This window comes from Nycticebus coucang, chromosome 9, assembly GCF_027406575.1.
Source record: "Nycticebus coucang isolate mNycCou1 chromosome 9, mNycCou1.pri, whole genome shotgun sequence".
Lineage (NCBI taxonomy): Eukaryota > Metazoa > Chordata > Mammalia > Primates > Lorisidae > Nycticebus > Nycticebus coucang.
The window spans coordinates 50,985,907-50,992,927 of NC_069788.1; the positions used below are offsets into that span (position 1 = coordinate 50,985,907).

The 7,021-nt window shown below is 37.6% G+C and overlaps 2 non-coding genes across 2 annotated transcripts; both read left to right on the forward strand.

Moving 5' to 3' along the window:
• Positions 1-916: 916 nt before the first annotated feature.
• Positions 917-988, forward strand: TRNAA-AGC (transfer RNA alanine (anticodon AGC)). The gene has a single exon. It is a non-coding gene; the product is annotated as a tRNA-Ala (tRNA).
• A 5,959-nt stretch (positions 989-6,947) lies between these two features.
• Positions 6,948-7,021, forward strand: TRNAT-AGU (transfer RNA threonine (anticodon AGU)). Its single transcript has one exon. It is a non-coding gene; the product is annotated as a tRNA-Thr (tRNA).

Here is a 7,021-nt window from a genome sequence, read left to right on the forward strand (position 1 = left end):
CAGCTTAATTCTCACCAACAATGTACAAAGGTTCCAATTTCTCCACATCTTCACTAACACTTACCTTTTTAAAAATAATAATTATCCTAATGGATGTGAGGTGATGATAACTCCCTGTGGCTTTGATTTGCATTTCCCCTTGTGGCTAGTGCATGGCTTTGGAGAAATGTCTATTCAAGTCTTTTGCTTATTTTTAAATCTGGTTATTTGGGTTTTTGTTTTGCAATTGAGTTGTAGCAGTTTCTTACATTTTTTGTATATTAACTCCTTATTAGGCAAATGATTTACAAACATTTTCCATATGAATGCAAAAATTCCAAATGAATGCAAACATTCCATAGGTTGGGTTGCCTTTTTGTTCTTTAGACTCTTTTCTTTAAGTTTTTAGTTTGTTATAGTTCTGGTTGTCTACTTTTGCTTTTGTTGCCTGTGCTTTTGATATAATACTCAAGAAATCGTAGCCTAAAGCAATGTTTAAGATGCTTTTTCCACGTTTTCTTCAAAAATTTTTTGGTCTTAAGTTTTTAATCTATTTTTTTACTTGATTTGTGTGTATTAACCCCTTGTGTTATGTCCACACCTGCATCTACATTCATAGAACTCATATTTGTATTCTCTGGCACTAACTTTGGGTATCTTTTAGGAAGCTTCCTAGGCAGAGAAGGACTTTCTAGGGAGGGAGAATCTGAGATATATAAGAAGATTCAATCCAGCAGAGGTGAAAATGACTCAAAAATAGCTGGCTAAAAGGAGTTCTTGAGAAGAAGATGACTGTGGAAAGATCAAAGGGCCTTTTGATTCAAAGTGCTTTTTTTTCCTGGCACAGAGTAGAAGCAAGATCCAGTTCATTCTGAAATAGGAATAAAAAATTAAATATGATGGACATTAGCTTTTCATTATGATAAATTCTACACATGGGGGTGTAGCTCAGTGGTAGAGCGCATGCTTAGCATGCATGAGGTCCTGGGTTCAATCCCTAGCACCTCCAGTTTTCTCTCATGACTCTTCCTTGCCCCTACAGTTAAATACTGGTAACTATCTCACTTTTTTTGTTTGTGTGCACCCTCTATTTTATGTTTTTCCCCACCTACAGTGAAGGCAAATGATTTGGTGCTTATTCATTTGCAGTTATGGGCCCTGACTCTCCTTAAGCCTCCAAACCTGAATGTTTCAGTCCAATAAAGCCATTTACAGAAATAAAAACCTGAATATGAAGCAGCAAGCATGCCAGCCATAGAAGACCTTTCTATGGGTAGAAGAAAAAAAGTGGAAAGAGAAGGCGGTAAAAGACTCTTGGAAAATTTTCTTTAGATTTCTCCTCCCACCCCTTGTCTGTGTCAATTATCAGACTTCAGACTTAGGAGAAATTTTCCTTTCTCTTTTTCCTTTCCTTTTCCTATTCACCTCTGCATTTCCACCACAACAGAATTTTGGTTGGCTGGCAATAGGTCGTCTCATCACCAGTCATTGGTGCTTCTTATTCCAGCTTTTGCTAGGTGAAGGAATGTTTAATATGCTGTTCAAGGGAAAGATGGTTATTGAGAAACTCAGAGGCTTCTAAAACCCAAATTTGAGAAAATTATTTCAGAGATGGAAAGAGCAGTTAGCTAGTTGCACTCAAAGCCATGTTACACTCAGGCAGAAAAGGTTGCAATGTTCACGTTGCAAGGGCTCTGCCAAGTGACACCTTACATTTAGCCAAGGACGAGCCAATGAAACTCACTTATTCACCCCCCAAAACTTGGAACTTAATGCCCAGCACCTCTGTTGCTTACATCCTGGAGGCCGTATTGTGAGCAGAGAGAAGAGAAACATGAGGAAACCAGTGGGGAGATTTTTCTGCTGCTCCGCCTGGGACTAGCGTCCAATGTTCATGAAACTAATGAGACGCAAGGAAAATTTTTGCAAAATTTTTTCTTTTTCTTTTTCCATCTCAATTTATAGTGACACTGCCAAGTGGAATCCAGAGTGAATGGGTCCCTTGTTGTGGCTGCAGACTTCTTGCGTCCAGTGGAGGAGATCCTCATGGGTAATTGGCTTTCTTTTCTTCTATTTCCTCTTTCTTTCTTCTGTGGAGTAGAAGTGGCATATTAAAGGCAATTCGTGAGACTCTTTTCTCTTTAGATATGAGTAGAAGGGGGAAGTGACAAAATATATGAGGGAAAAAATGAGGTGGGAAATAACAAACAGGCTGAGTGGAGCAGCTGGGGGTTGAACACATGACCTTATACATGGAAAGCATGTGCTCTACCACTAAGCTACATCCCCCAACGCAAGAGCTATTGGTGATTATTTATAAAATATCACTCTTTTTCCCAGTTCATTGGTTTTATTTTAAGTTGTTGGGAAAAGTTCACTGGATTAAATTACACCCTGTAAGAAACTATTAAACTGGATACTTTTTTACTTCGCTAAAACATAAAATTACAGCTGGAATGACACAGTTTGTCATCCTTGAACTTTCTCACTCCTTTTGCCCTGCTCCAAAGTCCCTTCAGAGACTGCGTTACTTTTTCTGAAAGTTACTTTTATTCGCGAGGAAAAAGCACACATTTCCAACACAAATCTCAATACTGACTCAAATGAAGTGCTCCTCATTCAAGAGTCAGCCACCAGCTTTAGTTGAACTGGAAGTTGAACTTCATACCTTATTGGGTCGGATACCCTACCTACACCATTTTCCCAGCTGACTCAATCTTCATTCATGCATTACAAGTTCTGAGATTGTTCTCAGTTCTGCCTCCACACTCGTATTTCTAACCGTCCCTTGAGGATTATGTTCACAGAGAATTTCAGAGAAATAAAAAACAGCAGCAGCAGCAGCAGGAACAATAACAACAAAACACTTCCGAAGTTTAACTTACTTTTATCAATTGATATTTTTCCGGACCAGGGGAATAAACAGCCCTGTTTATCTTTGGAGAAACAAAGATGCGGGATAGAGTAGAGCTGTGGGATAGAGTAAAGCTGTCACCATGGGGAAGCCCACTGTAGATAGATATCGATATTTGAAAAAAATAAAGCCAAAGAGCTCTAGAAATGTTCAGAGTGCTATCAACCAATGAATTTAAAAATGAGAGGAAGTTATGGATTACACAAAGAAGATGGGGTCGGATTGGCCTTCTGGGAAAGAGCAGAGGTAATGGCTGTTTTCTGACCCACTGCTTTCAGCTTTGTGCGAATGGCAGATAAGGTCAGTAATTAGTTTGAAGTCTTATGACGCTTCTTTATTGGGGTCTTTTGTATGCTACTGATGAAAAGTATTTCGGGAAGCTTTTCACCTTGTGCCTCCTGAAGCTCTGGATCAGGAGGCCACAAAAAAGGAAGAGAGGGGAGAGAAAAAGGATCTCCTTATCATTTGAATTTATCTGAAAACCTAATTTCTCAACCACAGTGAATGAACATCACTTTATCTCCAAAATTAAAGCAGGTTGGTAGTGGGGCTTTCCTTACTTTTTCTTTTTTCAGGCTGTCATGTAAGAGACAAAAGCCCTTGCTCAATTCATGTGTTCTACTCCAGGTATGTGATAAAGGTTTATGAACTGTCTTGTGTCCAAGGCATTCTATTTTGCAGTCTAAAGTATCTTTTCAGGGATGTTTGGAAAACCATACTAATTTTTCCCACTGATAGTGTCTTTTGGGTTAGTTATTATGGGTAAAGAAATTGTACATACGTTTCTTATTTTATTTCATCTTCCTTTTGGTTTTTTTAGAAAGTATTGTAGACAGGTAGTCCAGGTGAAAACTCTGATTGATTTTATGGTATTAGTCATGTTGAATAAGCATTTTCCCCACTTTACTTCTTGTTTTTTTCTTCTTCTACTGCAGCAATCATGTTTATTTTCCATGTTCACAGAAAACAATAACTAAAGGCAGAATACCAGGAGTGTGGATTCTGCCGTTACTGAAGATGAATGACATAAAACATACCTGGAGAAATTAAAAAAAGAAAAAAGGACAACCATGGAGGTGCTGGGTATTGAACTCAGGACCTCATACATGCAAAACATGTGCACTACCACTGAGCTACACCCCCTTATTGCTTCCTTTCTTATTTTTGCAATATATTAGAAAATATAATGCCTATTTTCTGTAGTCTTTGGAAAGTATTCATCAGTTAAAAGTTCATTCGTTAACTCTTTACTTCTACTATTTCTAAAGCATATCCTCCCCCAACCAGCTACACTCTGAGAGTAGTTGAATTCTAGACCAAATTGCCTTTTTCATCAGCAATCTACAAGACCAGGCTGTCTTCCCTGAAAACCTGCAAAGCACCTTGACATCCCTTGTACAAAATGCAAAATCAATCTCTCTTATTTCCAATCAAGTTGTTTCCCTCAATTCTATGTCTTGAGAAATGTCTTCACTCTATAGCTTATAGCTGACAACAAGGGAGAGAGAGAGATGGGGTTTAACTTCCTTCCCATTCTTCTTTACCTCTTCATACAGCAATCATCGATCTATACTTCCTGCCACCTTACACAAGTTTTTGTATTCTAGAGTTTTAGATAAATGAAATTAAATAGTATTTACTTTTCTTTCTTTTGTTTCTTTCATCCATTATAATTTTTTCATATTGCATGTATCTATAGCTCATTTCATTTTATGCTACCTTAATTCCATTGTGTGGGTATAACACTATTTATACATTCACCTATTGATAAACATGTAGGTTATTTCCAGTTATACATATATAGATGATAACGTTCATGTGCAAGTCTTTTTATGGGCATACATTTCTTATTCTCCTGGGTAAATACTTAGGAGTTGATAATGGTTGGATCCTGTGATTGGTATGTATTTAACTTCTCTTCTCACATTTTTTCTGCTTGCATATATGACCTAATGACTCCTTTTAGTGTTGTTCCATTCATGCTTCATAAATTTCTTCACTGCCCATGGCAAAAAACTATGGCAAAGAGTAGATGGAAGAGGATAAAAGAAGACTGACAGTTAATTCAAAATCATTACCAGGAGACAAAAACCTGACCTCACATTAACAGAAATTAACCTTGGACTCCGTTTCTCAGCATCTTTGAAAATGATGACAGACTAAAAGAAGAAAAAAAAAAGGACTATGGAAAAATTTTTCATTAGTTGTCTTAATTGTCTGATTTGTGTCTGGCTCAACCAACAGGATGCAAAAGAACAGAAAGACTTGCTTTGAATCCCTATCACCTTTCTTCTGTCTCCCTTCTCCACCTATCAAACTCATACTGCCAGGAATTAGATTCAATCAGAGCATTCAGGAGACTTTAATGTTGTGTTTTGAATAAGAGACCCTGTATTTTTATTTTGTGCTTGGCCTGTACATTGTGTAGCTAGGCCTTGTCAATATTAAATTGATATTTATCAAATGCTTTAACAAATTTCTGGTGTTGAAGACATCCATATCCCACCCAATCTCCCTTCACATCCATAGTTGAATTATCTCAGGAATAAAATCCATGCCCACAGTCCATAGTTCCTTTCCAAACTTCAACTGTTGTTCTTAACTCTATACAAAAACAGGATTGAAATAGCTGAAATACCATTGCAAAGAAAATCCCTTAACTCTGAGTTTTAATTTGTCCTTTGAGGCTAAGTGTGGTTTCTGCAGACAGTAAATGGATGGCTTGTGTGTGTTTTTTTTTTTTATCCAATAAAGCAGTCTGTGCCTGTTCAGTGGGGAGTTCAAGCCATTAACATTTACTGAGAGAATTGATAAGTGTGGTGTTTTCTAGTCATCTTATTTTGTGAAAGTCCATTGCTTAGTTGTTATCTTTTGCATCATTGCAACTGTACCATTTGCAACCTGTATCATTGCAATTGTATCATTTGCAACTGCTATGTTCCCTCAAGTCTTGTTTTCCACAAAAAGTAGGGGAAAAATGAGGGCAGGAGAATCACCTTGACTTGAGGAATCTTTTAAAACAATTAGCCTTACCTTTTCCCTCTCTTTCACATATCTCCAACTAGTATCAGGAATTGTGGAAACATTTAAAATTTGGAGGCTAGAATATTTGAAAAAGCCATCTTGCTCTGATACTTTGGAAAAATGAATGTTGTTCCTTTGGGATGAAGAACTTTGGATTCTCTAGTGATGGAAGGCAGAATTGGCTACATGACTTGCGGGGGCCCAAAGCCCTGTGAATTACCCTGGCCACAGACCATGAAGACGGTCCTGATGACAGGTATAGGAGAGATCATCTTCACCAAAAAGCAAGCCACTTTCTTGATTCTTTACCTTCTCCTAAAAGATAGAAAAATATATGGTCAGTGGTACAAATTGTGAGCTGAGGAAGCAGGAGATGCTTATTTGCTGCCACAAAGATTTGCTGCCTTGTTCTGCCCTGTTTGGATTCTGAAATGAAAGAAGCAACAAGAGTGCATAAAAACTTTCTTCCTCCTACCTGTCCTGAACTTACTCTGAGTATGGCTGAGAGGGCATCTTCTCTGTCCTGATAGCCCAGAAGCAGACATAGACAATATTAAAATGAATGAGGTGTCTGTGTGCCAATAAAACCTTGTATGTGGACATTTAAATTTTCATTTCTTTAAATTTCACATGTCACAAAATAATATTCTTTGTTTTATTTTTTCCATCTTTTAAAATGTAAAAATCTGTGCTTGCTTCAGCAGTGAACATATGAAAATTGTAACAATGGAGATATTTGCCTGGGCCTTGCTCAAGGATTGTATTGGCTAGAACTTCCAGCACCATGTTAAATAGTAGTGGTGAAAGAGGAAAACCTTGTCTGATTTCAGTTCTAAGTTCAATCAGTGCTGGGGCAAAACTGTGGTTATTTATTTACTTTCTGTGTGGGTTTGAGTTCTGCCAAAGGCCAAGAGAATGGAAGTTCAAGAAAGGAGTAACTTTATTTTTTATAATTGATGGGAAAATTCTGAACTATACAACAAATATGAAAGTGTTGCCTGATAAAAGAAAAATGAATGCCATTTTCATGGGCCCTGTGGCTTAGTTGGTTAAAGCACCTGTCTAGTAAACAGGAGATCCTGGGTTCAAATCCCAGTGGGGCCT